We start from the raw sequence: 6,000 nt of genomic DNA on the forward strand, positions 1-6,000 counted from the left end.
AGCCCCTGGAGAGCGGTCGCATCAGCTGATGCTGCCGTTCTCCACGGGAGATCGTCGTGGGACACTCATGGAGTTCTGCGGATAGGGAGTATATTGGTTGTTTGTTATTTTAATATTTTTTACAGGTGACACTGGCTTCAGGGATCAAAATGACAAGTAATGTTGAGTATGTACTCTATGTTGAATGTACTGTGTGTCTATATGTATGTATTGTATGTAATGTATGAATGTACTGTATGTAGTATGCATGTAGTATGTATGTAGTATGTATGTAGTATGCATGTTTTTTTTTCTTTCATTTAACACATTAGCCGGATGATGATGGGACTACTACTGTCCCATCATTTGCTAATGTGTCAATCACTGTCACTGTAGCAGGCATCGTCTGATGGGACTTGTAGTCCCATTGGACAATGCCTGCACACACGCACAGAGCCCCGGCAGCCCGCACAGAGCCCCGGCAGCTCGCACAGAGCCCCAGCAGGCCCGTACAGACCCCCGGCAGCCCGCACAGAGCCCCGGCAGGCCACACAGAGCCCCGGCAGGCCCGTACAGACCCCAGGCAGCCCGCACAGAGCCCCAGCAGACCCATACAAACCGCCGGCAGCCCGCACAGAGCCCTGGCAGGCCCTTACAGACCCCCGGCAGACCCACACAGACCCCCGGCAGCCCGCACAGAGCCACGAGAGGCCCGTGCAGATCCCCGGCAGGCCCGCACAGACCTCGCCAGTACACACAGACACGCACAGTGTCCGCCCACGCACTGCCCATACTCTTTCCCCTCCGGAACAGGATGTAGAAGGACAGAAAGGGCTTATTTATATTCCGATATTTGTGTCCCATTGACTTGCATTGGTATCGGCGATATCCGATATTTATTGGATATCGGCCCATCTAATCCGATACCGATACTTCTGGATATCGGAAGGTATCGCTCAACACTAGTCACAAACATAAACTTTATTCCCTTTTATAGACCTTTCCATTTTACATGGGAGCCCAGGGCCACGGAGCGGGTCGCCACCGTGACATCCCCCTGTAAATCGCCAGACCCGGTACTGAGTACCCCAGGGCCCAGGTGGGGCAACCGATTTCTTGGCGTAACGAACAGGATGGACTGACCCAGCAAATCGGGTCATGTGCGCCTAAAAGATTGTGCCTAAACTGTGCTTTATTGAGAGACTGTTTATTGTGATTTGCCGCCAAAACCGCCACCATTACAGTGCCACGAGGAGCGCCAGAGAAGAAGGGCATGCCACCATGGGAGGAGACTACCAGAGCTGCACGAACAGTAATGAACGCCCCCTACGAATGTTACTATACAACGAGGATGTACCTGTCTGCAAAAGAGGTCCGCCTCCTGATATGCTATGACGGGAACAAGGAGGAGAAGGAGCCCCCCCCTGGGAGACAGAGGAGCAGCATGCATGTGTGGCCACAGACCCGGAAGAGAAGATGGTGACCGGCGGGTACCCAAAAGATGGCGAAGCGATCCAGGACCATCCCAGGCAAACGGAGGAAGACCCAGACTTACCACTGCCAGAGGCTCTGGACTTCCTGAAGATGCAGGTGGAGGAGCTGAGCCGCCAGCTCCTGGACACAGAGCTGACCGCGGTGAAGAAATGGAAGTCAGCCCTGTGCAAGAAGATCGCGCTGGAGGAGTCGCAGTCCATGCAGCAGTCGACACCAGCAGCCTCATCTGTGGAGCAGACCGACATCGGTGGAACCACATCAGATGCAGGTACAGAAAATGACACTGCCCCGGTGACCGATCCCGCTCCAGTGACCGCTCTTCCCCCAGTCACTGACCTTGCTCCAGTGACAGCTCCAGCCCCAGACGAAGGCAATTCTCCAGCGACTATTACCACGACCGACGAGACGCTGATAAACCCGCTCTCAACACCCATATGTTATGGACCTGGTGGTTAGGAGCACCCGGAACGACCTGATGGTTAAACTCACACAGGACAAGCTCTGGGAAGTGGGAGCTCTGCTGACCGCAACCCCTAATCCTATCACACACACTAGAAATAGCTGTGGAGCGTACCTAACACGACCTAGACGCCTCTTCACAGCCTGAGAGCTAACTAGCCCTAAAGATAGAAAATAAAGCCTACCTTGCCTCAGAGAAATTCCCCAAAGGAAAAGGCAGCCCCCTACATATATTGACTGTGAGTAAAGATGAAAGTCACAAACACAGAAATGAAACAGGTTTCAGCAAAGGGAGGCCAGACTTACTAAACAGACTGAGGATAGGAAAGGTATCTTTGCGGTCAGCACAAAAAACTACAAAAGACCATGCAGAGTGTGCAAAAAGACCTCCGCACCGACTCACGGTGCGGAGGTGCCACTCTGCATTCCAGAGCTTCCAGCTAGCAAGGCAAAATCATGATAGCCAACTGGACAAGGAAACAAAGAACAAATAATTAACTAGCAGGGACTTAGCTTCTGCTGGAGTAGGCAGGTCACCAGAAAGATCCAAGAGCGAACTGAACCAGTACAAGAACATTGACAGCTGGCATGGAGTAACGATCTGAGTGGAGTTAAATAGAACAGCCAGCCAAAGAATAAACTACGTCATCTGTGGAAGGAACCTCAGAAGCAGCAGCTCCACTCACAGCCACCAGAGGGAGTCCATGGACAGAACTCGCTGAAGTACCTTTCATGACCACAGGAGGGAGTTCGAAAACAGAATTCACAACAGTACCCCCCCTTGAGGAGGGGTCATCGAACCCTCACCAGAGCCCCCAGGCCAATCAGGACGAGCCAAATGAAAGGCACGAACTAGATCGGCAGCATGAACATCAGAGGCAAAACCCAGGAATTATCTTCCTGACCATAACCCTTCCACTTGACCAGGTACTGGAGTTTCCATCTCGAAATATGAGAATCCAAAATCTTCTCCACCACATACTCCAACTCCCCCTCGACCAACACCGGGGCAGGAGGATCAACGGAGGGAACCATAGGCGCCACGTATCTCCGCAATAATGACCTATGGAACACATTATGGATGGCAAAATAAGCTGGAAGGTCCAAACGAAATGACACAGGATTAAGAACTTCAGAAATCTTATACGGACCAATGAAACGAGGCTTAAACTTAGGAGAGGAAACCTTCATAGGAACATGACGAGATGACAACCAAACCAAATCCCCAACACGAAGTCGGGGACCAACACAGCGACGGCGGTTAGCGAAACGTTGAGCCTTCTCCTGGGACAATGTCAAATTGTCCACCACATGAGTCCAAATCTGCTGCAACCTGTCCACCACAGTATCCACACCAGGACAGTCTGAAGACTCAACCTGCCCTGAAGAGAAACGAGGATGGAAACCAGAATTACAGAAAAAAGGCGAAACCAAAGTAGCCGAGCTGGCCCGATTATTAAGGGCGAACTCAGCCAAAGGCAAGAAGGACACCCAATCATCCTGATCAGCAGAAACAAAGCATCTCAGATATGTCTCCAAAGTCTGATTAGTTCGTTCGGTTTGGCCATTTGTCTGAGGATGGAAAGCCAAAGAAAAAGACAAATCAATGCCCATCTTAGCACAAAAGGACCGCCAAAACCTCGAAACAAACTGAGAACCTCTGTCCGAGATGATGTTCTCCGGAATGCCATGCAAACAAACCACATGCTGGAAAAACAATGGCACCAAATCAGAGGAGGAAGGCAATTTAGACAAGGGTACCAAATGGACCATCTTAGAGAAGTGATCACAAACCACCCAAATGACCGACATCCTTTGAGAGACAGGGAGATCCGAAATAAAATCCATGGAAATATGCGTCCAGGGCCTCTTTGGGAGCGGCAAGGGCAAAAGCAACCCACTGGCACGAGAACAGCAGGACTTAGCCCGAGCACAAGTCCCACAGGACTGCACAAAAGAGCGCACATCTCGTGACAAAGAAGGCCACCAAAAGGATCTAGCCACCAAATCTCTGGTACCAAAGATTCCAGGATGACCCGCCAACACCGAACAATGAACCTCAGAGATAACTCTACTAGTCCATCTATCAGGGACAAACAGTTTCTCCGCTGGACAACGGTCAGGTCTATCAGCTTGAAACTTCTGCAGCACGCGCCACAAATCAGGGGAGATGGCAGACAAAATTACCCCCTCTTTGAGAATACCTGCCGGCTCAGGAACACCCGGAGAGTCAGGCACAAAACTCCTTGACAGGGCATCAGCCTTCACATTCTTAGAGCCCGGAAGGTACGAAACCACAAAATCAAAACGGGAGAAAAACAGCGACCATCGAGCCTGTCTAGGATGCAACCGTTTGGCAGACTCGAGATAAGTCAAATTCTTGTGATCCGTCAAGACCACCACGCGATGCTTGGCTCCTTCAAGCCAATGTTGCCACTCCTCGAATGCCCACTCCATGGCCAACAACTCTCGATTGCCAACATCATAATTGCACTCAGCAGGCGAGAATTTTCTAGAAAAGAAGGCACATGGTTTCATCACCGAGCCATCAGAACTTCTTTGCGACAAAGAAGCCCCTGCTCCAATTTCAGAAGCATCAACCTCAACCTGAAACGGGAGCAAAACATCTGGCTGGCACAACACAGGGGCAGAAGAAAAACGACGCTTCAACTCCTGAAAAGCCTCTACAGCCGCCGAGGACCAATTGACCACATCAGCACCTTTCTTGGTCAAATCAGTCAACGGTTTAGCAACACTAGAAAAATTAGCGATGAAGCGACGGTAAAAATTAGCAACGCCCAGGAACTTCTGCAGGCTCTTCACAGATGTCGGCTGAGTCCAATCATAAATGGTCTGAACTTTAACAGGGTCCATCTCGATAGTAGAAGGGGAAAAAAATGAAACCCAAAAATGAAACCTTCTGAACCCCAAAGAGACATTTCGACCCCTTCACAAACAAGGAATTCGCACGAAGGACCTGGAACACCATTCTGACCTGCCTCACATGAGACTCCCAATCATCCGAAAAGACCAAAATATCATCCAAATATACAATCATGAATCTATCCAGGTACTCTCGGAAGATGTCATGCATAAAGGACTGAAACACAGATGGAGTATTAGAAAGCCCGAATGGCATAACCAGGTACTCAAAATGGCCCTCGGGTGTATTAAATGCTGTTTTCCATTCATCGCCCTGTTTAATTCGCACAAGATTATACGCCCCTCAAAGATCTATCTTGGTGAACTAACTAGCCCCCTTAATCCGAGCAAACAAATCAGACAGCAGCGGCAAAGGGTACTGAAATTTGACTGTGATCTTATTAAGAAGGCGGTAATCAATACAAGGTCTCAAAGAGCCATCCTTCTTGGCCACAAAAAAGAACCCTGCTCCCAACGGTGATGACGACGGGCGAATATGACCTTCCTCCAAGGATTCCTTTATATAACTCCGCATAGCGGCGTGCTCTGGCACAGATAAATTAAACAGTCGGCCATTAGGAAACTTACTACCAGGAATCAAATTAATAGCACAATCGCAATCCCTATGAGGTGGTAAGGCACCGGACTTGGGCTCTTCAAATACATCCTGGTAATCTGACAAAAACTCAGGGACTTCAGAAGGAGTGGAAGGCGAAATTGACAGCAATGGAACATCACCATGTACCCCCTGACAACCCCAGCCGGACACAGACATAGATTTCCAATCCAATACTGAATTATGGACCTGTAGCCATGGCAACCCCAAAACGACCACATCATTCAGATTATGCAACACCAAGAAGCGAATATCCTCCTGATGTGCAGGAGCCATGCACATGGTCAATTGAGTCCAGTACTGAGGCTTATTCTTGGCCAAAGGCGTAGCATCAATTCCTCTCAATGGAATAGGATACTGCAAGGGCTCCAAGAAAAAACCACAGCGCCTGGTAAACTCCAAGTCCATCAAATTCAGGGCAGCGCCTGAATCCACAAATGCCATAACAGAATAGGACGACAGAGAGCAAATCAGAGTAACGGACAAAAGAAATTTAGACTGTACCGTACCAATGGTGGCAGACCTAGCGA

Source organism: Ranitomeya imitator, chromosome 8 (assembly GCF_032444005.1).
Source record: "Ranitomeya imitator isolate aRanImi1 chromosome 8, aRanImi1.pri, whole genome shotgun sequence".
In the NCBI taxonomy this organism is placed as follows: Eukaryota; Metazoa; Chordata; class Amphibia; order Anura; family Dendrobatidae; genus Ranitomeya; species Ranitomeya imitator.